Here is a 23,778-nt window from a genome sequence, read left to right as displayed (position 1 = left end):
GACCCTGCTTAGCTTCCGAGATCGGACGAGATCGGGCGTGTTCAGGGTGGTATGGCCGTAAGCGACAGTGAACCGCAGCCGGTAGGCCTTAATGGGCCAGCAGAGGCCCTTGCTATCGTGTGTGCTTCTGTCACGGCCACTCATAAACACCGATTGCTCCTTCAGTCTGGCAAAATGAAAAAGCTTACAGCACCTGGTATTCCCAGGCGGTCTCCCATCCAAGTACTAACCAGGCCCGACCCTGCTTAGCTTCCGAGATCGGACGAGATTGGGCGTGTTCAGGGTGGTATGGCCATGAGCGACAGTCAACCGCAGCCGGTAGGCCTTAATGGGCCAGCAGAGGCCCTTGCTATCGTGTGTGCTTCTGTCACGGCCACTCATAAACGACGATTGCTCCTTCAGTCTGGCAAAATGAAAAAGCTTACAGCACCTGGTATTCCCAGGCGGTCTCCCATCCAAGTACTAACCAGGCCCGACCCTGCTTAGCTTCCGAGATCGGACGAGATCGGGCGTGTTCAGGGTGGTATGGCCGTAAGCGACAGTGAACCGCAGCCGGTAGGCATTAATGGGCCAGCAGAGGCCCTTGCTATCGTGTGTGCTTCTGTCACGGCCACTCATAAACACCGATTGCTCCTTCAGTCTGGCAAAATGAAAAAGCTTACAGCACCTGGTATTCCCAGGCGGTCTCCCATCCAAGTACTAACCAGGCCCGACCCTGCTTAGCTTCCGAGATCGGACGAGATTGGGCGTGTTCAGGGTGGTATGGCCATGAGCGACAGTCAACCGCAGCCGGTAGGCCTTAATGGGCCAGCAGAGGCCCTTGCTATCGTGTGTGCTTCTGTCACGGCCACTCATAAACGACGATTGCTCCTTCAGTCTGGCAAAATGAAAAAGCTTACAGCACCTGGTATTCCCAGGCGGTCTCCCATCCAAGTACTAACCAGGCCCGACCCTGCTTAGCTTCCGAGATCGGACGAGATCGGGCGTGTTCAGGGTGGTATGGCCGTAAGCAAGTAAGGCAGCAGCCGCTAGGCCTCATATGCCAGTGTCAGGCTAACGCGGAGGGGACTGGCGGGTGTCAGACCGGATGAGAAAAGCATCAGCAGAGGCTGCGGTCGTTCAGGCAGTCAGTTGAGGGGTTATCGCTTCTCGGCCTTTTGGCTAAGATCAAGTGTAGTATCTGTTCTTATCAGTTTAATATCTGATACGTCCCCTATACGGGGACTACATATTAAACGGATTTTTGGACTCCGGAGTTGAAACAGGGGCTTGCTCCGTTCACTCCACGCATCGACCCGGCATTGCAGTGCCGCTGGGAACGGTGCGCCTCCTTCTGCTTTGTCGAAAGAAACTCGCATACACAAGGGCACCTTATCGTTCTGAACGGCGTGCCCGGTGGTTTACGCCCCGCCCCCTAGGCCGTGCCCCCCATTTGTGTTAACCAACGCCCCCAAAGTGGTTGGGGGTTGGGGCGACGGGAGGAGTAGACTAATTCCGGGGTACAGGTGAAAAATCTTCAAAGTGTGGGCTGCTGAAAAAAAAAAAAAACCTGCATGTGCCGTTTTGCCCGGCTCTCCGCGGGGCCCCGGGGAGCCTTGTCACCCAGCCGGGGTGCCCGCCCACAACCCAGTCAAACTCACAACCCGGCTCTCCAGCCGAACCCGGGTACCCACTATTAAGCCACCCTCCCGGAACCTTTACCAATAGCTGCGGGCGCACCGAGGCCGGGGACCTGGTGGTACGAATCCAGCTTTTTGGCAAAGCATTGTGGCCGTTTTGGGGAGCTCCCCACGCCAAAATGGGGCAACCTAAGGGGACTCCAGTCGGCCAGTTGGAGCCAAAGTAAAGTCTAGGTCTGTGTCCTGCTGCCCAACGGGGCTTTCTTCGCTGTGGGCGCCCCCTGGTGCTTCTCTAAGTTGTCCAATATTTCACATTGACAACAGTCTGCCACAAGGAAAAAAAGAAGGACAAAAAAAGCTTACAGCACCTGGTATTCCCAGGCGGTCTCCCATCCAAGTACTAACCAGGCCCGACCCTGCTTAGCTTCCGAGATCGGACGAGATCGGGCGTGTTCAGGGTGGTATGGCCGTAAGCGACAGTGAACCGCAGCCGGTAGGCCTTAATGGGCCAGCAGAGGCCCTTGCTATCGTGTGTGCTTCTGTCACGGCCACTCATAAACACCGATTGCTCCTTCAGTCTGGCAAAATGAAAAAGCTTACAGCACCTGGTATTCCCAGGCGGTCTCCCATCCAAGTACTAACCAGGCCCGACCCTGCTTAGCTTCCGAGATCGGACGAGATTGGGCGTGTTCAGGGTGGTATGGCCATGAGCGACAGTCAACCGCAGCCGGTAGGCCTTAATGGGCCAGCAGAGGCCCTTGCTATCGTGTGTGCTTCTGTCACGGCCACTCATAAACGACGATTGCTCCTTCAGTCTGGCAAAATGAAAAAGCTTACAGCACCTGGTATTCCCAGGCGGTCTCCCATCCAAGTACTAACCAGGCCCGACCCTGCTTAGCTTCCGAGATCGGACGAGATCGGGCGTGTTCAGGGTGGTATGGCCGTAAGCAAGTAAGGCAGCAGCCGCTAGGCCTCATATGCCAGTGTCAGGCTAACGCGGAGGGGACTGGCGGGTGTCAGACCGGATGAGAAAAGCATCAGCAGAGGCTGCGGTCGTTCAGGCAGTCAGTTAAGGGGTTATCGCTTCTCGGCCTTTTGGCTAAGATCAAGTGTAGTATCTGTTCTTATCAGTTTAATATCTGATACGTCCCCTATACGGGGACTACATATTAAACGGATTTTTGGACTCGGGAGTTGAAACAGGGGCTTGCTCTGTTCACTCCACGCATCGACCCGGCATTGCAGTGCCGCTGGGAACGGTGCGCCTCCTTCTGCTTTGTCGAAAGAAACTCGCATACACAAGGGCACCTTATCGTTCTGAACGGCGTGCCCGGTGGTTTACGCCCCGCCCCCTAGGCCGTGCCCCCCATTTGTGTTAACCAACGCCCCCAAAGTGGTTGGGGGTTGGGGCGACGGGAGGAGTAGACTAATTCCGGGGTACAGGTGAAAAATCTTCAAAGTGTGGGCTGCTGAAAAAAAAAAAAAACCTGCATGTGCCGTTTTGCCCGGCTCTCCGCGGGGCCCCGGGGAGCCTTGTCACCCAGCCGGGGTGCCCGCCCACAACCCAGTCAAACTCACAACCCGGCTCTCCAGCCGAACCCGGGTACCCACTATTAAGCCACCCTCCCGGAACCTTTACCAATAGCTGCGGGCGCACCGAGGCCGGGGACCTGGTGGTACGAATCCAGCTTTTTGGCAAAGCATTGTGGCCGTTTTGGGGAGCTCCCCACGCCAAAATGGGGCAACCTAAGGGGACTCCAGTCGGCCAGTTGGAGCCAAAGTAAAGTCTAGGTCTGTGTCCTGCTGCCCAACGGGGCTTTCTTCGCTGTGGGCGCCCCCTGGTGCTTCTCTAAGTTGTCCAATATTTCACATTGACAACAGTCTGCCACAAGGAAAAAAAGAAGGACAAAAAAAGCTTACAGCACCTGGTATTCCCAGGCGGTCTCCAATCCAAGTACTAACCAGGCCCGACCCTGCTTAGCTTCCGAGATCGGACGAGATCGGGCGTGTTCAGGGTGGTATGGCCGTAAGCGACAGTGAACCGCAGCCGGTAGGCCTTAATGGGCCAGCAGAGGCCCTTGCTATCGTGTGTGCTTCTGTCACGGCCACTCATAAACACCGATTGCTCCTTCAGTCTGGCAAAATGAAAAAGCTTACAGCACCTGGTATTCCCAGGCGGTCTCCCATCCAAGTACTAACCAGGCCCGACCCTGCTTAGCTTCCGAGATCGGACGAGATTGGGCGTGTTCAGGGTGGTATGGCCATGAGCGACAGTCAACCGCAGCCGGTAGGCCTTAATGGGCCAGCAGAGGCCCTTGCTATCGTGTGTGCTTCTGTCACGGCCACTCATAAACGACGATTGCTCCTTCAGTCTGGCAAAATGAAAAAGCTTACAGCACCTGGTATTCCCAGGCGGTCTCCCATCCAAGTACTAACCAGGCCCGACCCTGCTTAGCTTCCGAGATCGGACGAGATCGGGCGTGTTCAGGGTGGTATGGCCGTAAGCAAGTAAGGCAGCAGCCGCTAGGCCTCATATGCCAGTGTCAGGCTAACGCGGAGGGGACTGGCGGGTGTCAGACCGGATGAGAAAAGCATCAGCAGAGGCTGCGGTCGTTCAGGCAGTCAGTTGAGGGGTTATCGCTTCTCGGCCTTTTGGCTAAGATCAAGTGTAGTATCTGTTCTTATCAGTTTAATATCTGATACGTCCCCTATACGGGGACTACATATTAAACGGATTTTTGGACTCGGGAGTTGAAACAGGGGCTTGCTCCGTTCACTCCACGCATCGACCCGGCATTGCAGTGCCGCTGGGAACGGTGCGCCTCCTTCTGCTTTGTCGAAAGAAACTCGCATACACAAGGGCACCTTATCGTTCTGAACGGCGTGCCCGGTGGTTTACGCCCCGCCCCCTAGGCCGTGCCCCCCATTTGTGTTAACCAACGCCCCCAAAGTGGTTGGGGGTTGGGGCGACGGGAGGAGTAGACTAATTCCGGGGTACAGGTGAAAAATCTTCAAAGTGTGGGCTGCTGAAAAAAAAAAAAAACCTGCATGTGCCGTTTTGCCCGGCTCTCCGCGGGGCCCCGGGGAGCCTTGTCACCCAGCCGGGGTGCCCGCCCACAACCCAGTCAAACTCACAACCCGGCTCTCCAGCCGAACCCGGGTACCCACTATTAAGCCACCCTCCCGGAACCTTTACCAATAGCTGCGGGCGCACCGAGGCCGGGGACCTGGTGGTACGAATCCAGCTTTTTGGCAAAGCATTGTGGCCGTTTTGGGGAGCTCCCCACGCCAAAATGGGGCAACCTAAGGGGACTCCAGTCGGCCAGTTGGAGCCAAAGTAAAGTCTAGGTCTGTGTCCTGCTGCCCAACGGGGCTTTCTTCGCTGTGGGCGCCCCCTGGTGCTTCTCTAAGTTGTCCAATATTTCACATTGACAACAGTCTGCCACAAGGAAAAAAAGAAGGACAAAAAAAGCTTACAGCACCTGGTATTCCCAGGCGGTCTCCCATCCAAGTACTAACCAGGCCCGACCCTGCTTAGCTTCCGAGATCGGACGAGATCGGGCGTGTTCAGGGTGGTATGGCCGTAAGCGACAGTGAACCGCAGCCGGTAGGCCTTAATGGGCCAGCAGAGGCCCTTGCTATCGTGTGTGCTTCTGTCACGGCCACTCATAAACACCGATTGCTCCTTCAGTCTGGCAAAATGAAAAAGCTTACAGCACCTGGTATTCCCAGGCGGTCTCCCATCCAAGTACTAACCAGGCCCGACCCTGCTTAGCTTCCGAGATCGGACGAGATTGGGCGTGTTCAGGGTGGTATGGCCATGAGCGACAGTCAACCGCAGCCGGTAGGCCTTAATGGGCCAGCAGAGGCCCTTGCTATCGTGTGTGCTTCTGTCACGGCCACTCATAAACGACGATTGCTCCTTCAGTCTGGCAAAATGAAAAAGCTTACAGCACCTGGTATTCCCAGGCGGTCTCCCATCCAAGTACTAACCAGGCCCGACCCTGCTTAGCTTCCGAGATCGGACGAGATCGGGCGTGTTCAGGGTGGTATGGCCGTAAGCAAGTAAGGCAGCAGCCGCTAGGCCTCATATGCCAGTGTCAGGCTAACGCGGAGGGGACTGGCGGGTGTCAGACCGGATGAGAAAAGCATCAGCAGAGGCTGCGGTCGTTCAGGCAGTCAGTTAAGGGGTTATCGCTTCTCGGCCTTTTGGCTAAGATCAAGTGTAGTATCTGTTCTTATCAGTTTAATATCTGATACGTCCCCTATACGGGGACTACATATTAAACGGATTTTTGGACTCGGGAGTTGAAACAGGGGCTTGCTCCGTTCACTCCACGCATCGACCCGGCATTGCAGTGCCGCTGGGAACGGTGCGCCTCCTTCTGCTTTGTCGAAAGAAACTCGCATACACAAGGGCACCTTATCGTTCTGAACGGCGTGCCCGGTGGTTTACGCCCCGCCCCCTAGGCCGTGCCCCCCATTTGTGTTAACCAACGCCCCCAAAGTGGTTGGGGGTTGGGGCGACGGGAGGAGTAGACTAATTCCGGGGTACAGGTGAAAAATCTTCAAAGTGTGGGCTGCTGAAAAAAAAAAAAAACCTGCTTGTGCCGTTTTGCCCGGCTCTCCGCGGGGCCCCGGGGAGCCTTGTCACCCAGCCGGGGTGCCCGCCCACAACCCAGTCAAACTCACAACCCGGCTCTCCAGCCGAACCCGGGTACCCACTATTAAGCCACCCTCCCGGAACCTTTACCAATAGCTGCGGGCGCACCGAGGCCGGGGACCTGGTGGTACGAATCCAGCTTTTTGGCAAAGCATTGTGGCCGTTTTGGGGAGCTCCCCACGCCAAAATGGGGCAACCTAAGGGGACTCCAGTCGGCCAGTTGGAGCCAAAGTAAAGTCTAGGTCTGTGTCCTGCTGCCCAACGGGGCTTTCTTCGCTGTGGGCGCCCCCTGGTGCTTCTCTAAGTTGTCCAATATTTCACATTGACAACAGTCTGCCACAAGGAAAAAAAGAAGGACAAAAAAAGCTTACAGCACCTGGTATTCCCAGGCGGTCTCCCATCCAAGTACTAACCAGGCCCGACCCTGCTTAGCTTCCGAGATCGGACGAGATCGGGCGTGTTCAGGGTGGTATGGCCGTAAGCGACAGTGAACCGCAGCCGGTAGGCCTTAATGGGCCAGCAGAGGCCCTTGCTATCGTGTGTGCTTCTGTCACGGCCACTCATAAACACCGATTGCTCCTTCAGTCTGGCAAAATGAAAAAGCTTACAGCACCTGGTATTCCCAGGCGGTCTCCCATCCAAGTACTAACCAGGCCCGACCCTGCTTAGCTTCCGAGATCGGACGAGATTGGGCGTGTTCAGGGTGGTATGGCCATGAGCGACAGTCAACCGCAGCCGGTAGGCCTTAATGGGCCAGCAGAGGCCCTTGCTATCGTGTGTGCTTCTGTCACGGCCACTCATAAACGACGATTGCTCCTTCAGTCTGGCAAAATGAAAAAGCTTACAGCACCTGGTATTCCCAGGCGGTCTCCCATCCAAGTACTAACCAGGCCCGACCCTGCTTAGCTTCCGAGATCGGACGAGATCGGGCGTGTTCAGGGTGGTATGGCCGTAAGCAAGTAAGGCAGCAGCCGCTAGGCCTCATATGCCAGTGTCAGGCTAACGCGGAGGGGACTGGCGGGTGTCAGACCGGATGAGAAAAGCATCAGCAGAGGCTGCGGTCGTTCAGGCAGTCAGTTAAGGGGTTATCGCTTCTCGGCCTTTTGGCTAAGATCAAGTGTAGTATCTGTTCTTATCAGTTTAATATCTGATACGTCCCCTATACGGGGACTACATATTAAACGGATTTTTGGACTCGGGAGTTGAAACAGGGGCTTGCTCCGTTCACTCCACGCATCGACCCGGCATTGCAGTGCCGCTGGGAACGGTGCGCCTCCTTCTGCTTTGTCGAAAGAAACTCGCATACACAAGGGCACCTTATCGTTCTGAACGGCGTGCCCGGTGGTTTACGCCCCGCCCCCTAGGCCGTGCCCCCCATTTGTGTTAACCAACGCCCCCAAAGTGGTTGGGGGTTGGGGCGACGGGAGGAGTAGACTAATTCCGGGGTACAGGTGAAAAATCTTCAAAGTGTGGGCTGCTGAAAAAAAAAAAAAACCTGCTTGTGCCGTTTTGCCCGGCTCTCCGCGGGGCCCCGGGGAGCCTTGTCACCCAGCCGGGGTGCCCGCCCACAACCCAGTCAAACTCACAACCCGGCTCTCCAGCCGAACCCGGGTACCCACTATTAAGCCACCCTCCCGGAACCTTTACCAATAGCTGCGGGCGCACCGAGGCCGGGGACCTGGTGGTACGAATCCAGCTTTTTGGCAAAGCATTGTGGCCGTTTTGGGGAGCTCCCCACGCCAAAATGGGGCAACCTAAGGGGACTCCAGTCGGCCAGTTGGAGCCAAAGTAAAGTCTAGGTCTGTGTCCTGCTGCCCAACGGGGCTTTCTTCGCTGTGGGCGCCCCCTGGTGCTTCTCTAAGTTGTCCAATATTTCACATTGACAACAGTCTGCCACAAGGAAAAAAAGAAGGACAAAAAAAGCTTACAGCACCTGGTATTCCCAGGCGGTCTCCCATCCAAGTACTAACCAGGCCCGACCCTGCTTAGCTTCCGAGATCGGACGAGATCGGGCGTGTTCAGGGTGGTATGGCCGTAAGCGACAGTGAACCGCAGCCGGTAGGCCTTAATGGGCCAGCAGAGGCCCTTGCTATCGTGTGTGCTTCTGTCACGGCCACTCATAAACACCGATTGCTCCTTCAGTCTGGCAAAATGAAAAAGCTTACAGCACCTGGTATTCCCAGGCGGCCTCCCATCCAAGTACTAACCAGGCCCGACCCTGCTTAGCTTCCGAGATCGGACGAGATTGGGCGTGTTCAGGGTGGTATGGCCATGAGCGACAGTCAACCGCAGCCGGTAGGCCTTAATGGGCCAGCAGAGGCCCTTGCTATCGTGTGTGCTTCTGTCACGGCCACTCATAAACGACGATTGCTCCTTCAGTCTGGCAAAATGAAAAAGCTTACAGCACCTGGTATTCCCAGGCGGTCTCCCATCCAAGTACTAACCAGGCCCGACCCTGCTTAGCTTCCGAGATCGGACGAGATCGGGCGTGTTCAGGGTGGTATGGCCGTAAGCAAGTAAGGCAGCAGCCGCTAGGCCTCATATGCCAGTGTCAGGCTAACGCGGAGGGGACTGGCGGGTGTCAGACCGGATGAGAAAAGCATCAGCAGAGGCTGCGGTCGTTCAGGCAGTCAGTTAAGGGGTTATCGCTTCTCGGCCTTTTGGCTAAGATCAAACCTATCTGGAGTCAAGCGCTGTAGGAGGCACAGATAGCTATAAGCAATTTAGAAAAAAGGACGTTTTGTCCGTCGTGGAGGCAGGAGAAAATGGCTTCCATGGCGGCACCAACAACACCAAAGGCCGGACTGAGGAACACTGTACGTTTCCGGTGGACAAAGAAGAACACCCCACTGATGCAGAGGGAGGTGTTTGGACGTTTGATGCTGATGGGGCAGCTGAAGCTCAAAGTGGAGCACGTCTTCTGCCTACAGACGAACATGCAGGAAAAGAGCTACGACGTCACCTTCAGTTCTCAAGGAGTTGCTGATGATGTACTCAGGATTACGGGAGCAAGAGCTGGTGAGAGGCCCTTTGATGACTTTGAAGTGCTGAATTTGGACAGACCGAATTTTAGGGTTATCACTGTACATATGTACAACCCCTACGTAACACGAGAGCAAATTGTTGCGTTTTTGTCCTTCTATGGAGAAGTTTTTCCTGGAAGTAGGAGGCTCATGGATCCTTTGGGTTTCTGGACGGGGAGGACCCAGTTTCATGTCCTTCTGAAGGAAGATCCACGTGGGATAGATGGAATGAAACATCCCCCAGCCTTTTTCAGCCTGGCTGCGGATCGGGGGTTCCTGTTCTATAGCAGACAGCCCCCTTTCTGTAGGAAATGCAAGAAGCATGGACACAGTGAGGGGGCATGCGGCTTCGTCTGGTGCAATGTCTGCAGGTGTTATGGACATGAGACAAGGGAATGCCCCTTCCCCAAAGCATGCAGCGGTTGTGGGAAAATGGGCCACATGATCAAGGTCTGCCCGGAAAGGGCACAAACCTACGCCGAGGTGGCCAGCCCAGGAGGTGAGGAGGAGGAAGGGCTTCCCGAAGATCTGCCTGACGTCGATTTTCAGGTGGAGGTTGAGGAGGAGACGTCTGCAAGGAGTCAGCAGCAGAGTGAAGAGGGGGAGCAGAGTGTGGAGACGGAACCCTCACAGGATGTTTATTACCCTTGTCAGGATGGCAATGGGAAGGAGGAGCAGGTTCCCCCAGCACTGAAGGAAAAGACAACTGGAAGAAAGAAAGGGGGGGCGAGGAAACTGAAGAAGATGGGGACTTCTGGGGGGAATGGACACAATCAAGGTGAGGAGGCAAGGGCAAGTAAAAGGTTGAAGGATGGGGAGGGGAAGGGGGTTGAGGTTTTGGGGGAGGGGCTGGAATTTTCAGGGGGAGGGGGGGCTGAGGAGATGGTGGAAGAAACGCAGAGGGACTCTGGGGGACAGGAGATGGACACTGTTCTGGCACTGGGGCAGGACATGGAGTTGCCTCCTATGGTTTCCCCTGTGCCGGAACTTGAGGAGGTGATTGAACGTATTCGTCAGGAGGAGAAGAGTGGGGGGGAGAAGACTGGGGCTTGGGGTGAGTCAGATCCTCCACTAGAAGAAGTTCCTCCACTAGATAAGGAGGTTATAGATTCATTGTACAGCTGAAAAATGTTTTTTTGAGCTTGTTTTTTTTGTTATTGCTTTGTTTTTAAGTTTTTCTTTACAAGTAAGTACTTATATATATTTTTGGTTTGAAATGGACATATATTTTTGGTTTTGAAAAATGATGATTGATATGGATTTATTATTTTGGTGTTGAAAATGAATCATAATGATTTTGTTTGATTTTGGTTTTGAGGCATTTGTTGAAGATGTTTTGGATTGATGGTGATTATTGTGTGTTTGAAGTATTAAATAATAAAAAAAAAAAAAAAAAAAAAAAAAAAATCTGTTCTTATCAGTTTAATATCTGATACGTCCCCTATACGGGGACTACATATTAAACGGATTTTTGGACTCGGGAGTTGAAACAGGGGCTTGCTCCGTTCACTCCACGCATCGACCCGGCATTGCAGTGCCGCTGGGAACGGTGCGCCTCCTTCTGCTTTGTCGAAAGAAACTCGCATACACAAGGGCACCTTATCGTTCTGAACGGCGTGCCCGGTGGTTTACGCCCCGCCCCCTAGGCCGTGCCCCCCATTTGTGTTAACCAACGCCCCCAAAGTGGTTGGGGGTTGGGGCGACGGGAGGAGTAGACTAATTCCGGGGTACAGGTGAAAAATCTTCAAAGTGTGGGCTGCTGAAAAAAAAAAAAAACCTGCTTGTGCCGTTTTGCCCGGCTCTCCGCGGGGCCCCGGGGAGCCTTGTCACCCAGCCGGGGTGCCCGCCCACAACCCAGTCAAACTCACAACCCGGCTCTCCAGCCGAACCCGGGTACCCACTATTAAGCCACCCTCCCGGAACCTTTACCAATAGCTGCGGGCGCACCGAGGCCGGGGACCTGGTGGTACGAATCCAGCTTTTTGGCAAAGCATTGTGGCCGTTTTGGGGAGCTCCCCACGCCAAAATGGGGCAACCTAAGGGGACTCCAGTCGGCCAGTTGGAGCCAAAGTAAAGTCTAGGTCTGTGTCCTGCTGCCCAACGGGGCTTTCTTCGCTGTGGGCGCCCCCTGGTGCTTCTCTAAGTTGTCCAATATTTCACATTGACAACAGTCTGCCACAAGGAAAAAAAGAAGGACAAAAAAAGCTTACAGCACCTGGTATTCCCAGGCGGTCTCCCATCCAAGTACTAACCAGGCCCGACCCTGCTTAGCTTCCGAGATCGGACGAGATCGGGCGTGTTCAGGGTGGTATGGCCGTAAGCGACAGTGAACCGCAGCCGGTAGGCCTTAATGGGCCAGCAGAGGCCCTTGCTATCGTGTGTGCTTCTATCACGGCCACTCATAAACACCGATTGCTCCTTCAGTCTGGCAAAATGAAAAAGCTTACAGCACCTGGTATTCCCAGGCGGCCTCCCATCCAAGTACTAACCAGGCCCGACCCTGCTTAGCTTCCGAGATCGGACGAGATTGGGCGTGTTCAGGGTGGTATGGCCATGAGCGACAGTCAACCGCAGCCGGTAGGCCTTAATGGGCCAGCAGAGGCCCTTGCTATCGTGTGTGCTTCTGTCACGGCCACTCATAAACGACGATTGCTCCTTCAGTCTGGCAAAATGAAAAAGCTTACAGCACCTGGTATTCCCAGGCGGTCTCCCATCCAAGTACTAACCAGGCCCGACCCTGCTTAGCTTCCGAGATCGGACGAGATCGGGCGTGTTCAGGGTGGTATGGCCGTAAGCAAGTAAGGCAGCAGCCGCTAGGCCTCATATGCCAGTGTCAGGCTAACGCGGAGGGGACTGGCGGGTGTCAGACCGGATGAGAAAAGCATCAGCAGAGGCTGCGGTCGTTCAGGCAGTCAGTTAAGGGGTTATCGCTTCTCGGCCTTTTGGCTAAGATCAAGTGTAGTATCTGTTCTTATCAGTTTAATATCTGATACGTCCCCTATACGGGGACTACATATTAAACGGATTTTTGGACTCGGGAGTTGAAACAGGGGCTTGCTCCGTTCACTCCACGCATCGACCCGGCATTGCAGTGCCGCTGGGAACGGTGCGCCTCCTTCTGCTTTGTCGAAAGAAACTCGCATACACAAGGGCACCTTATCGTTCTGAACGGCGTGCCCGGTGGTTTACGCCCCGCCCCCTAGGCCGTGCCCCCCATTTGTGTTAACCAACGCCCCCAAAGTGGTTGGGGGTTGGGGCGACGGGAGGAGTAGACTAATTCCGGGGTACAGGTGAAAAATCTTCAAAGTGTGGGCTGCTGAAAAAAAAAAAAAACCTGCTTGTGCCGTTTTGCCCGGCTCTCCGCGGGGCCCCGGGGAGCCTTGTCACCCAGCCGGGGTGCCCGCCCACAACCCAGTCAAACTCACAACCCGGCTCTCCAGCCGAACCCGGGTACCCACTATTAAGCCACCCTCCCGGAACCTTTACCAATAGCTGCGGGCGCACCGAGGCCGGGGACCTGGTGGTACGAATCCAGCTTTTTGGCAAAGCATTGTGGCCGTTTTGGGGAGCTCCCCACGCCAAAATGGGGCAACCTAAGGGGACTCCAGTCGGCCAGTTGGAGCCAAAGTAAAGTCTAGGTCTGTGTCCTGCTGCCCAACGGGGCTTTCTTCGCTGTGGGCGCCCCCTGGTGCTTCTCTAAGTTGTCCAATATTTCACATTGACAACAGTCTGCCACAAGGAAAAAAAGAAGGACAAAAAAAGCTTACAGCACCTGGTATTCCCAGGCGGTCTCCCATCCAAGTACTAACCAGGCCCGACCCTGCTTAGCTTCCGAGATCGGACGAGATCGGGCGTGTTCAGGGTGGTATGGCCGTAAGCGACAGTGAACCGCAGCCGGTAGGCCTTAATGGGCCAGCAGAGGCCCTTGCTATCGTGTGTGCTTCTGTCACGGCCACTCATAAACACCGATTGCTCCTTCAGTCTGGCAAAATGAAAAAGCTTACAGCACCTGGTATTCCCAGGCGGTCTCCCATCCAAGTACTAACCAGGCCCGACCCTGCTTAGCTTCCGAGATCGGACGAGATTGGGCGTGTTCAGGGTGGTATGGCCATGAGCGACAGTCAACCGCAGCCGGTAGGCCTTAATGGGCCAGCAGAGGCCCTTGCTATCGTGTGTGCTTCTGTCACGGCCACTCATAAACGACGATTGCTCCTTCAGTCTGGCAAAATGAAAAAGCTTACAGCACCTGGTATTCCCAGGCGGTCTCCCATCCAAGTACTAACCAGGCCCGACCCTGCTTAGCTTCCGAGATCGGACGAGATCGGGCGTGTTCAGGGTGGTATGGCCGTAAGCAAGTAAGGCAGCAGCCGCTAGGCCTCATATGCCAGTGTCAGGCTAACGCGGAGGGGACTGGCGGGTGTCAGACCGGATGAGAAAAGCATCAGCAGAGGCTGCGGTCGTTCAGGCAGTCAGTTAAGGGGTTATCGCTTCTCGGCCTTTTGGCTAAGATCAAGTGTAGTATCTGTTCTTATCAGTTTAATATCTGATACGTCCCCTATACGGGGACTACATATTAAACGGATTTTTGGACTCGGGAGTTGAAACAGGGGCTTGCTCCGTTCACTCCACGCATCGACCCGGCATTGCAGTGCCGCTGGGAACGGTGCGCCTCCTTCTGCTTTGTCGAAAGAAACTCGCATACACAAGGGCACCTTATCGTTCTGAACGGCGTGCCCGGTGGTTTACGCCCCGCCCCCTAGGCCGTGCCCCCCATTTGTGTTAACCAACGCCCCCAAAGTGGTTGGGGGTTGGGGCGACGGGAGGAGTAGACTAATTCCGGGGTACAGGTGAAAAATCTTCAAAGTGTGGGCTGCTGAAAAAAAAAAAAAACCTGCTTGTGCCGTTTTGCCCGGCTCTCCGCGGGGCCCCGGGGAGCCTTGTCACCCAGCCGGGGTGCCCGCCCACAACCCAGTCAAACTCACAACCCGGCTCTCCAGCCGAACCCGGGTACCCACTATTAAGCCACCCTCCCGGAACCTTTACCAATAGCTGCGGGCGCACCGAGGCCGGGGACCTGGTGGTACGAATCCAGCTTTTTGGCAAAGCATTGTGGCCGTTTTGGGGAGCTCCCCACGCCAAAATGGGGCAACCTAAGGGGACTCCAGTCGGCCAGTTGGAGCCAAAGTAAAGTCTAGGTCTGTGTCCTGCTGCCCAACGGGGCTTTCTTCGCTGTGGGCGCCCCCTGGTGCTTCTCTAAGTTGTCCAATATTTCACATTGACAACAGTCTGCCACAAGGAAAAAAAGAAGGACAAAAAAAGCTTACAGCACCTGGTATTCCCAGGCGGTCTCCCATCCAAGTACTAACCAGGCCCGACCCTGCTTAGCTTCCGAGATCGGACGAGATCGGGCGTGTTCAGGGTGGTATGGCCGTAAGCGACAGTGAACCGCAGCCGGTAGGCCTTAATGGGCCAGCAGAGGCCCTTGCTATCGTGTGTGCTTCTGTCACGGCCACTCATAAACACCGATTGCTCCTTCAGTCTGGCAAAATGAAAAAGCTTACAGCACCTGGTATTCCCAGGCGGTCTCCCATCCAAGTACTAACCAGGCCCGACCCTGCTTAGCTTCCGAGATCGGACGAGATTGGGCGTGTTCAGGGTGGTATGGCCATGAGCGACAGTCAACCGCAGCCGGTAGGCCTTAATGGGCCAGCAGAGGCCCTTGCTATCGTGTGTGCTTCTGTCACGGCCACTCATAAACGACGATTGCTCCTTCAGTCTGGCAAAATGAAAAAGCTTACAGCACCTGGTATTCCCAGGCGGTCTCCCATCCAAGTACTAACCAGGCCCGACCCTGCTTAGCTTCCGAGATCGGACGAGATCGGGCGTGTTCAGGGTGGTATGGCCGTAAGCAAGTAAGGCAGCAGCCGCTAGGCCTCATATGCCAGTGTCAGGCTAACGCGGAGGGGACTGGCGGGTGTCAGACCGGATGAGAAAAGCATCAGCAGAGGCTGCGGTCGTTCAGGCAGTCAGTTGAGGGGTTATCGCTTCTCGGCCTTTTGGCTAAGATCAAGTGTAGTATCTGTTCTTATCAGTTTAATATCTGATACGTCCCCTATACGGGGACTACATATTAAACGGATTTTTGGACTCGGGAGTTGAAACAGGGGCTTGCTCCGTTCACTCCACGCATCGACCCGGCATTGCAGTGCCGCTGGGAACGGTGCGCCTCCTTCTGCTTTGTCGAAAGAAACTCGCATACACAAGGGCACCTTATCGTTCTGAACGGCGTGCCCGGTGGTTTACGCCCCGCCCCCTAGGCCGTGCCCCCCATTTGTGTTAACCAACGCCCCCAAAGTGGTTGGGGGTTGGGGCGACGGGAGGAGTAGACTAATTCCGGGGTACAGGTGAAAAATCTTCAAAGTGTGGGCTGCTGAAAAAAAAAAAAAACCTGCTTGTGCCGTTTTGCCCGGCTCTCCGCGGGGCCCCGGGGAGCCTTGTCACCCAGCCGGGGTGCCCGCCCACAACCCAGTCAAACTCACAACCCGGCTCTCCAGCCGAACCCGGGTACCCACTATTAAGCCACCCTCCCGGAACCTTTACCAATAGCTGCGGGCGCACCGAGGCCGGGGACCTGGTGGTACGAATCCAGCTTTTTGGCAAAGCATTGTGGCCGTTTTGGGGAGCTCCCCACGCCAAAATGGGGCAACCTAAGGGGACTCCAGTCGGCCAGTTGGAGCCAAAGTAAAGTCTAGGTCTGTGTCCTGCTGCCCAACGGGGCTTTCTTCGCTGTGGGCGCCCCCTGGTGCTTCTCTAAGTTGTCCAATATTTCACATTGACAACAGTCTGCCACAAGGAAAAAAAGAAGGACAAAAAAAGCTTACAGCACCTGGTATTCCCAGGCGGTCTCCCATCCAAGTACTAACCAGGCCCGACCCTGCTTAGCTTCCGAGATCGGACGAGATCGGGCGTGTTCAGGGTGGTATGGCCGTAAGCGACAGTGAACCGCAGCCGGTAGGCCTTAATGGGCCAGCAGAGGCCCTTGCTATCGTGTGTGCTTCTGTCACGGCCACTCATAAACACCGATTGCTCCTTCAGTCTGGCAAAATGAAAAAGCTTACAGCACCTGGTATTCCCAGGCGGTCTCCCATCCAAGTACTAACCAGGCCCGACCCTGCTTAGCTTCCGAGATCGGACGAGATTGGGCGTGTTCAGGGTGGTATGGCCATGAGCGACAGTCAACCGCAGCCGGTAGGCCTTAATGGGCCAGCAGAGGCCCTTGCTATCGTGTGTGCTTCTGTCACGGCCACTCATAAACGACGATTGCTCCTTCAGTCTGGCAAAATGAAAAAGCTTACAGCACCTGGTATTCCCAGGCGGTCTCCCATCCAAGTACTAACCAGGCCCGACCCTGCTTAGCTTCCGAGATCGGACGAGATCGGGCGTGTTCAGGGTGGTATGGCCGTAAGCAAGTAAGGCAGCAGCCGCTAGGCCTCATATGCCAGTGTCAGGCTAACGCGGAGGGGACTGGCGGGTGTCAGACCGGATGAGAAAAGCATCAGCAGAGGCTGCGGTCGTTCAGGCAGTCAGTTAAGGGGTTATCGCTTCTCGGCCTTTTGGCTAAGATCAAGTGTAGTATCTGTTCTTATCAGTTTAATATCTGATACGTCCCCTATACGGGGACTACATATTAAACGGATTTTTGGACTCGGGAGTTGAAACAGGGGCTTGCTCCGTTCACTCCACGCATCGACCCGGCATTGCAGTGCCGCTGGGAACGGTGCGCCTCCTTCTGCTTTGTCGAAAGAAACTCGCATACACAAGGGCACCTTATCGTTCTGAACGGCGTGCCCGGTGGTTTACGCCCCGCCCCCTAGGCCGTGCCCCCCATTTGTGTTAACCAACGCCCCCAAAGTGGTTGGGGGTTGGGGCGACGGGAGGAGTAGACTAATTCCGGGGTACAGGTGAAAAATCTTCAAAGTGTGGGCTGCTGAAAAAAAAAAAAAACCTGCTTGTGCCGTTTTGCCCGGCTCTCCGCGGGGCCCCGGGGAGCCTTGTCACCCAGCCGGGGTGCCCGCCCACAACCCAGTCAAACTCACAACCCGGCTCTCCAGCCGAACCCGGGTACCCACTATTAAGCCACCCTCCCGGAACCTTTACCAATAGCTGCGGGCGCACCGAGGCCGGGGACCTGGTGGTACGAATCCAGCTTTTTGGCAAAGCATTGTGGCCGTTTTGGGGAGCTCCCCACGCCAAAATGGGGCAACCTAAGGGGACTCCAGTCGGCCAGTTGGAGCCAAAGTAAAGTCTAGGTCTGTGTCCTGCTGCCCAACGGGGCTTTCTTCGCTGTGGGCGCCCCCTGGTGCTTCTCTAAGTTGTCCAATATTTCACATTGACAACAGTCTGCCACAAGGAAAAAAAGAAGGACAAAAAAAGCTTACAGCACCTGGTATTCCCAGGCGGTCTCCCATCCAAGTACTAACCAGGCCCGACCCTGCTTAGCTTCCGAGATCGGACGAGATCGGGCGTGTTCAGGGTGGTATGGCCGTAAGCGACAGTGAACCGCAGCCGGTAGGCCTTAATGGGCCAGCAGAGGCCCTTGCTATCGTGTGTGCTTCTGTCACGGCCACTCATAAACACCGATTGCTCCTTCAGTCTGGCAAAATGAAAAAGCTTACAGCACCTGGTATTCCCAGGCGGCCTCCCATCCAAGTACTAACCAGGCCCGACCCTGCTTAGCTTCCGAGATCGGACGAGATTGGGCGTGTTCAGGGTGGTATGGCCATGAGCGACAGTCAACCGCAGCCGGTAGGCCTTAATGGGCCAGCAGAGGCCCTTGCTATCGTGTGTGCTTCTGTCACGGCCACTCATAAACGACGATTGCTCCTTCAGTCTGGCAAAATGAAAAAGCTTACAGCACCTGGTATTCCCAGGCGGTCTCCCATCCAAGTACTAACCAGGCCCGACCCTGCTTAGCTTCCGAGATCGGACGAGATCGGGCGTGTTCAGGGTGGTATGGCCGTAAGCAAGTAAGGCAGCAGCCGCTAGGCCTCATATGCCAGTGTCAGGCTAACGCGGAGGGGACTGGCGGGTGTCAGACCGGATGAGAAAAGCATCAGCAGAGGCTGCGGTCGTTCAGGCAGTCAGTTAAGGGGTTATCGCTTCTCGGCCTTTTGGCTAAGATCAAGTGTAGTATCTGTTCTTATCAGTTTAATATCTGATACGTCCCCTATACGGGGACTACATATTAAACGGATTTTTGGACTCGGGAGTTGAAACAGGGGCTTGCTCCGTTCACTCCACGCATCGACCCGGCATTGCAGTGCCGCTGGGAACGGTGCGCCTCCTTCTGCTTTGTCGAAAGAAACTCGCATACACAAGGGCACCTTATCGTTCTGAACGGCGTGCCCGGTGGTTTACGCCCCGCCCCCTAGGCCGTGCCCCCCATTTGTGTTAACCAACGCCCCCAAAGTGGTTGGGGGTTGGGGCGACGGGAGGAGTAGACTAATTCCGGGGTACAGGTGAAAAATCTTCAAAGTGTGGGCTGCTGAAAAAAAAAAAAAACCTGCTTGTGCCGTTTTGCCCGGCTCTCCGCGGGGCCCCGGGGAGCCTTGTCACCCAGCCGGGGTGCCCGCCCACAACCCAGTCAAACTCACAACCCGGCTCTCCAGCCGAACCCGGGTACCCACTATTAAGCCACCCTCCCGGAACCTTTACCAATAGCTGCGGGCGCACCGAGGCCGGGGACCTGGTGGTACGAATCCAGCTTTTTGGCAAAGCATTGTGGCCGTTTTGGGGAGCTCCCCACGCCAAAATGGGGCAACCTAAGGGGACTCCAGTCGGCCAGTTGGAGCCAAAGTAAAGTCTAGGTCTGTGTCCTGCTGCCCAACGGGGCTTTCTTCGCTGTGGGCGCCCCCTGGTGCTTCTCTAAGTTGTCCAATATTTCACATTGACAACAGTCTGCCACAAGGAAAAAAAGAAGGACAAAAAAAGCTTACAGCACCTGGTATTCCCAGGCGGTCTCCCATCCAAGTACTAACCAGGCCCGACCCTGCTTAGCTTCCGAGATCGGACGAGATCGGGCGTGTTCAGGGTGGTATGGCCGTAAGCGACAGTGAACCGCAGCCGGTAGGCCTTAATGGGCCAGCAGAGGCCCTTGCTATCGTGTGTGCTTCTGTCACGGCCACTCATAAACACCGATTGCTCCTTCAGTCTGGCAAAATGAAAAAGCTTACAGCACCTGGTATTCCCAGGCGGCCTCCCATCCAAGTACTAACCAGGCCCGACCCTGCTTAGCTTCCGAGATCGGACGAGATTGGGCGTGTTCAGGGTGGTATGGCCATGAGCGACAGTCAACCGCAGCCGGTAGGCCTTAATGGGCCAGCAGAGGCCCTTGCTATCGTGTGTGCTTCTGTCACGGCCACTCATAAACGACGATTGCTCCTTCAGTCTGGCAAAATGAAAAAGCTTACAGCACCTGGTATTCCCAGGCGGTCTCCCATCCAAGTACTAACCAGGCCCGACCCTGCTTAGCTTCCGAGATCGGACGAGATCGGGCGTGTTCAGGGTGGTATGGCCGTAAGCAAGTAAGGCAGCAGCCGCTAGGCCTCATATGCCAGTGTCAGGCTAACGCGGAGGGGACTGGCGGGTGTCAGACCGGATGAGAAAAGCATCAGCAGAGGCTGCGGTCGTTCAGGCAGTCAGTTGAGGGGTTATCGCTTCTCGGCCTTTTGGCTAAGATCAAGTGTAGTATCTGTTCTTATCAGTTTAATATCTGATACGTCCCCTATACGGGGACTACATATTAAACGGATTTTTGGACTCGGGAGTTGAAACAGGGGCTTGCTCCGTTCACTCCACGCATCGACCCGGCATTGCAGTGCCGCTGGGAACGGTGCGCCTCCTTCTGCTTTGTCGAAAGAAACTCGCATACACAAGGGCACCTTATCGTTCTGAACGGCGTGCCCGGTGGTTTACGCCCCGCCCCCTAGGCCGTGCCCCCCATTTGTGTTAACCAACGCCCCCAAAGTGGTTGGGGGTTGGGGCGACGGGAGGAGTAGACTAATTCCGGGGTACAGGTGAAAAATCTTCAAAGTGTGGGCTGCTGAAAAAAAAAAAAAACCTGCTTGTGCCGTTTTGCCCGGCTCTCCGCGGGGCCCCGGGGAGCCTTGTCACCCAGCCGGGGTGCCCGCCCACAACCCAGTCAAACTCACAACCCGGCTCTCCAGCCGAACCCGGGTACCCACTATTAAGCCACCCTCCCGGAACCTTTACCAATAGCTGCGGGCGCACCGAGGCCGGGGACCTGGTGGTACGAATCCAGCTTTTTGGCAAAGCATTGTGGCCGTTTTGGGGAGCTCCCCACGCCAAAATGGGGCAACCTAAGGGGACTCCAGTCGGCCAGTTGGAGCCAAAGTAAAGTCTAGGTCTGTGTCCTGCTGCCCAACGGGGCTTTCTTCGCTGTGGGCGCCCCCTGGTGCTTCTCTAAGTTGTCCAATATTTCACATTGACAACAGTCTGCCACAAGGAAAAAAAGAAGGACAAAAAAAGCTTACAGCACCTGGTATTCCCAGGCGGTCTCCCATCCAAGTACTAACCAGGCCCGACCCTGCTTAGCTTCCGAGATCGGACGAGATCGGGCGTGTTCAGGGTGGTATGGCCGTAAGCGACAGTGAACCGCAGCCGGTAGGCCTTAATGGGCCAGCAGAGGCCCTTGCTATCGTGTGTGCTTCTGTCACGGCCACTCATAAACACCGATTGCTCCTTCAGTCTGGCAAAATGAAAAAGCTTACAGCACCTGGTATTCCCAGGCGGTCTCCCATCCAAGTACTAACCAGGCCCGACCCTGCTTAGCTTCCGAGATCGGACGAGATTGGGCGTGTTCAGGGTGGTATGGCCATGAGCGACAGTCAACCGCAGCCGGTAGGCCTTAATGGGCCAGCAGAGGCCCTTGCTATCGTGTGTGCTTCTGTCACGGCCACTCATAAACGACGATTGCTCCTTCAGTCTGGCAAAATGAAAAAGCTTACAGCACCTGGTATTCCCAGGCGGTCTCCCATCCAAGTACTAACCAGGCCCGACCCTGCTTAGCTTCCGAGATCGGACGAGATCGGGCGTGTTCAGGGTGGTATGGCCGTAAGCAAGTAAGGCAGCAGCCGCTAGGCCTCATATGCCAGTGTCAGGCTAACGCGGAGGGGACTGGCGGGTGTCAGACCGGATGAGAAAAGCATCAGCAGAGGCTGCGGTCGTTCAGGCAGTCAGTTGAGGGGTTATCGCTTCTCGGCCTTTTGGCTAAGATCAAGTGTAGTATCTGTTCTTATCAGTTTAATATCTGATACGTCCCCTATACGGGGACTACATATTAAACGGATTTTTGGACTCGGGAGTTGAAACAGGGGCTTGCTCCGTTCACTCCACGCATCGACCCGGCATTGCAGTGCCGCTGGGAACGGTGCGCCTCCTTCTGCTTTGTCGAAAGAAACTCGCATACACAAGGGCACCTTATCGTTCTGAACGGCGTGCCCGGTGGTTTACGCCCCGCCCCCTAGGCCGTGCCCCCCATTTGTGTTAACCAACGCCCCCAAAGTGGTTGGGGGTTGGGGCGACGGGAGGAGTAGACTAATTCCGGGGTACAGGTGAAAAATCTTCAAAGTGTGGGCTGCTGAAAAAAAAAAAAAACCTGCTTGTGCCGTTTTGCCCGGCTCTCCGCGGGGCCCCGGGGAGCCTTGTCACCCAGCCGGGGTGCCCGCCCACAACCCAGTCAAACTCACAACCCGGCTCTCCAGCCGAACCCGGGTACCCACTATTAAGCCACCCTCCCGGAACCTTTACCAATAGCTGCGGGCGCACCGAGGCCGGGGACCTGGTGGTACGAATCCAGCTTTTTGGCAAAGCATTGTGGCCGTTTTGGGGAGCTCCCCACGCCAAAATGGGGCAACCTAAGGGGACTCCAGTCGGCCAGTTGGAGCCAAAGTAAAGTCTAGGTCTGTGTCCTGCTGCCCAACGGGGCTTTCTTCGCTGTGGGCGCCCCCTGGTGCTTCTCTAAGTTGTCCAATATTTCACATTGACAACAGTCTGCCACAAGGAAAAAAAGAAGGACAAAAAAAGCTTACAGCACCTGGTATTCCCAGGCGGTCTCCCATCCAAGTACTAACCAGGCCCGACCCTGCTTAGCTTCCGAGATCGGACGAGATCGGGCGTGTTCAGGGTGGTATGGCCGTAAGCGACAGTGAACCGCAGCCGGTAGGCCTTAATGGGCCAGCAGAGGCCCTTGCTATCGTGTGTGCTTCTGTCACGGCCACTCATAAACACCGATTGCTCCTTCAGTCTGGCAAAATGAAAAAGCTTACAGCACCTGGTATTCCCAGGCGGCCTCCCATCCAAGTACTAACCAGGCCCGACCCTGCTTAGCTTCCGAGATCGGACGAGATTGGGCGTGTTCAGGGTGGTATGGCCATGAGCGACAGTCAACCGCAGCCGGTAGGCCTTAATGGGCCAGCAGAGGCCCTTGCTATCGTGTGTGCTTCTGTCACGGCCACTCATAAACGACGATTGCTCCTTCAGTCTGGCAAAATGAAAAAGCTTACAGCACCTGGTATTCCCAGGCGGTCTCCCATCCAAGTACTAACCAGGCCCGACCCTGCTTAGCTTCCGAGATCGGACGAGATCGGGCGTGTTCAGGGTGGTATGGCCGTAAGCAAGTAAGGCAGCAGCCGCTAGGCCTCATATGCCAGTGTCAGGCTAACGCGGAGGGGACTGGCGGGTGTCAGACCGGATGAGAAAAGCATCAGCAGAGGCTGCGGTCGTTCAGGCAGTCAGTTGAGGGGTTATCGCTTCTCGGCCTTTTGGCTAAGATCAAGTGTAGTATCTGTTCTTATCAGTTTAATATCTGATACGTCCCCTATACGGGGACTACATATTAAACGGATTTTTGGACTCGGGAGTTGAAACAGGGGCTTGCTCCGTTCACTCCACGCATCGACCCGGCATTGCAGTGCCGCTGGGAACGGTGCGCCTCCTTCTGCTTTGTCGAAAGAAACTCGCATACACAAGGGCACCTTATCGTTCTGAACGGCGTGCCCGGTGGTTTACGCCCCGCCCCCTAGGCCGTGCCCCCCATTTGTGTTAACCAACGCCCCCAAAGTGGTTGGGGGTTGGGGCGACGGGAGGAGTAGACTAATTCCGGGGTACAGGTGAAAAATCTTCAAAGTGTGGGCTGCTGAAAAAAAAAAAAAACCTGCTTGTGCCGTTTTGCCCGGCTCTCCGCGGGGCCCCGGGGAGCCTTGTCACCCAGCCGGGGTGCCCGCCCACAACCCAGTCAAACTCACAACCCGGCTCTCCAGCCGAACCCGGGTACCCACTATTAAGCCACCCTCCCGGAACCTTTACCAATAGCTGCGGGCGCACCGAGGCCGGGGACCTGGTGGTACGAATCCAGCTTTTTGGCAAAGCATTGTGGCCGTTTTGGGGAGCTCCC

The sequence above is a fragment of the Nannobrachium achirus genome (genome assembly GCF_963921795.1).
Source record: "Nannobrachium achirus genome assembly, chromosome: 11".
NCBI classification, from domain to species: domain Eukaryota; kingdom Metazoa; phylum Chordata; class Actinopteri; order Myctophiformes; family Myctophidae; genus Nannobrachium; species Nannobrachium achirus.
The sequence above is the reverse complement of the archived record's forward strand: the minus strand, read 5'-3'. Positions refer to the sequence as shown.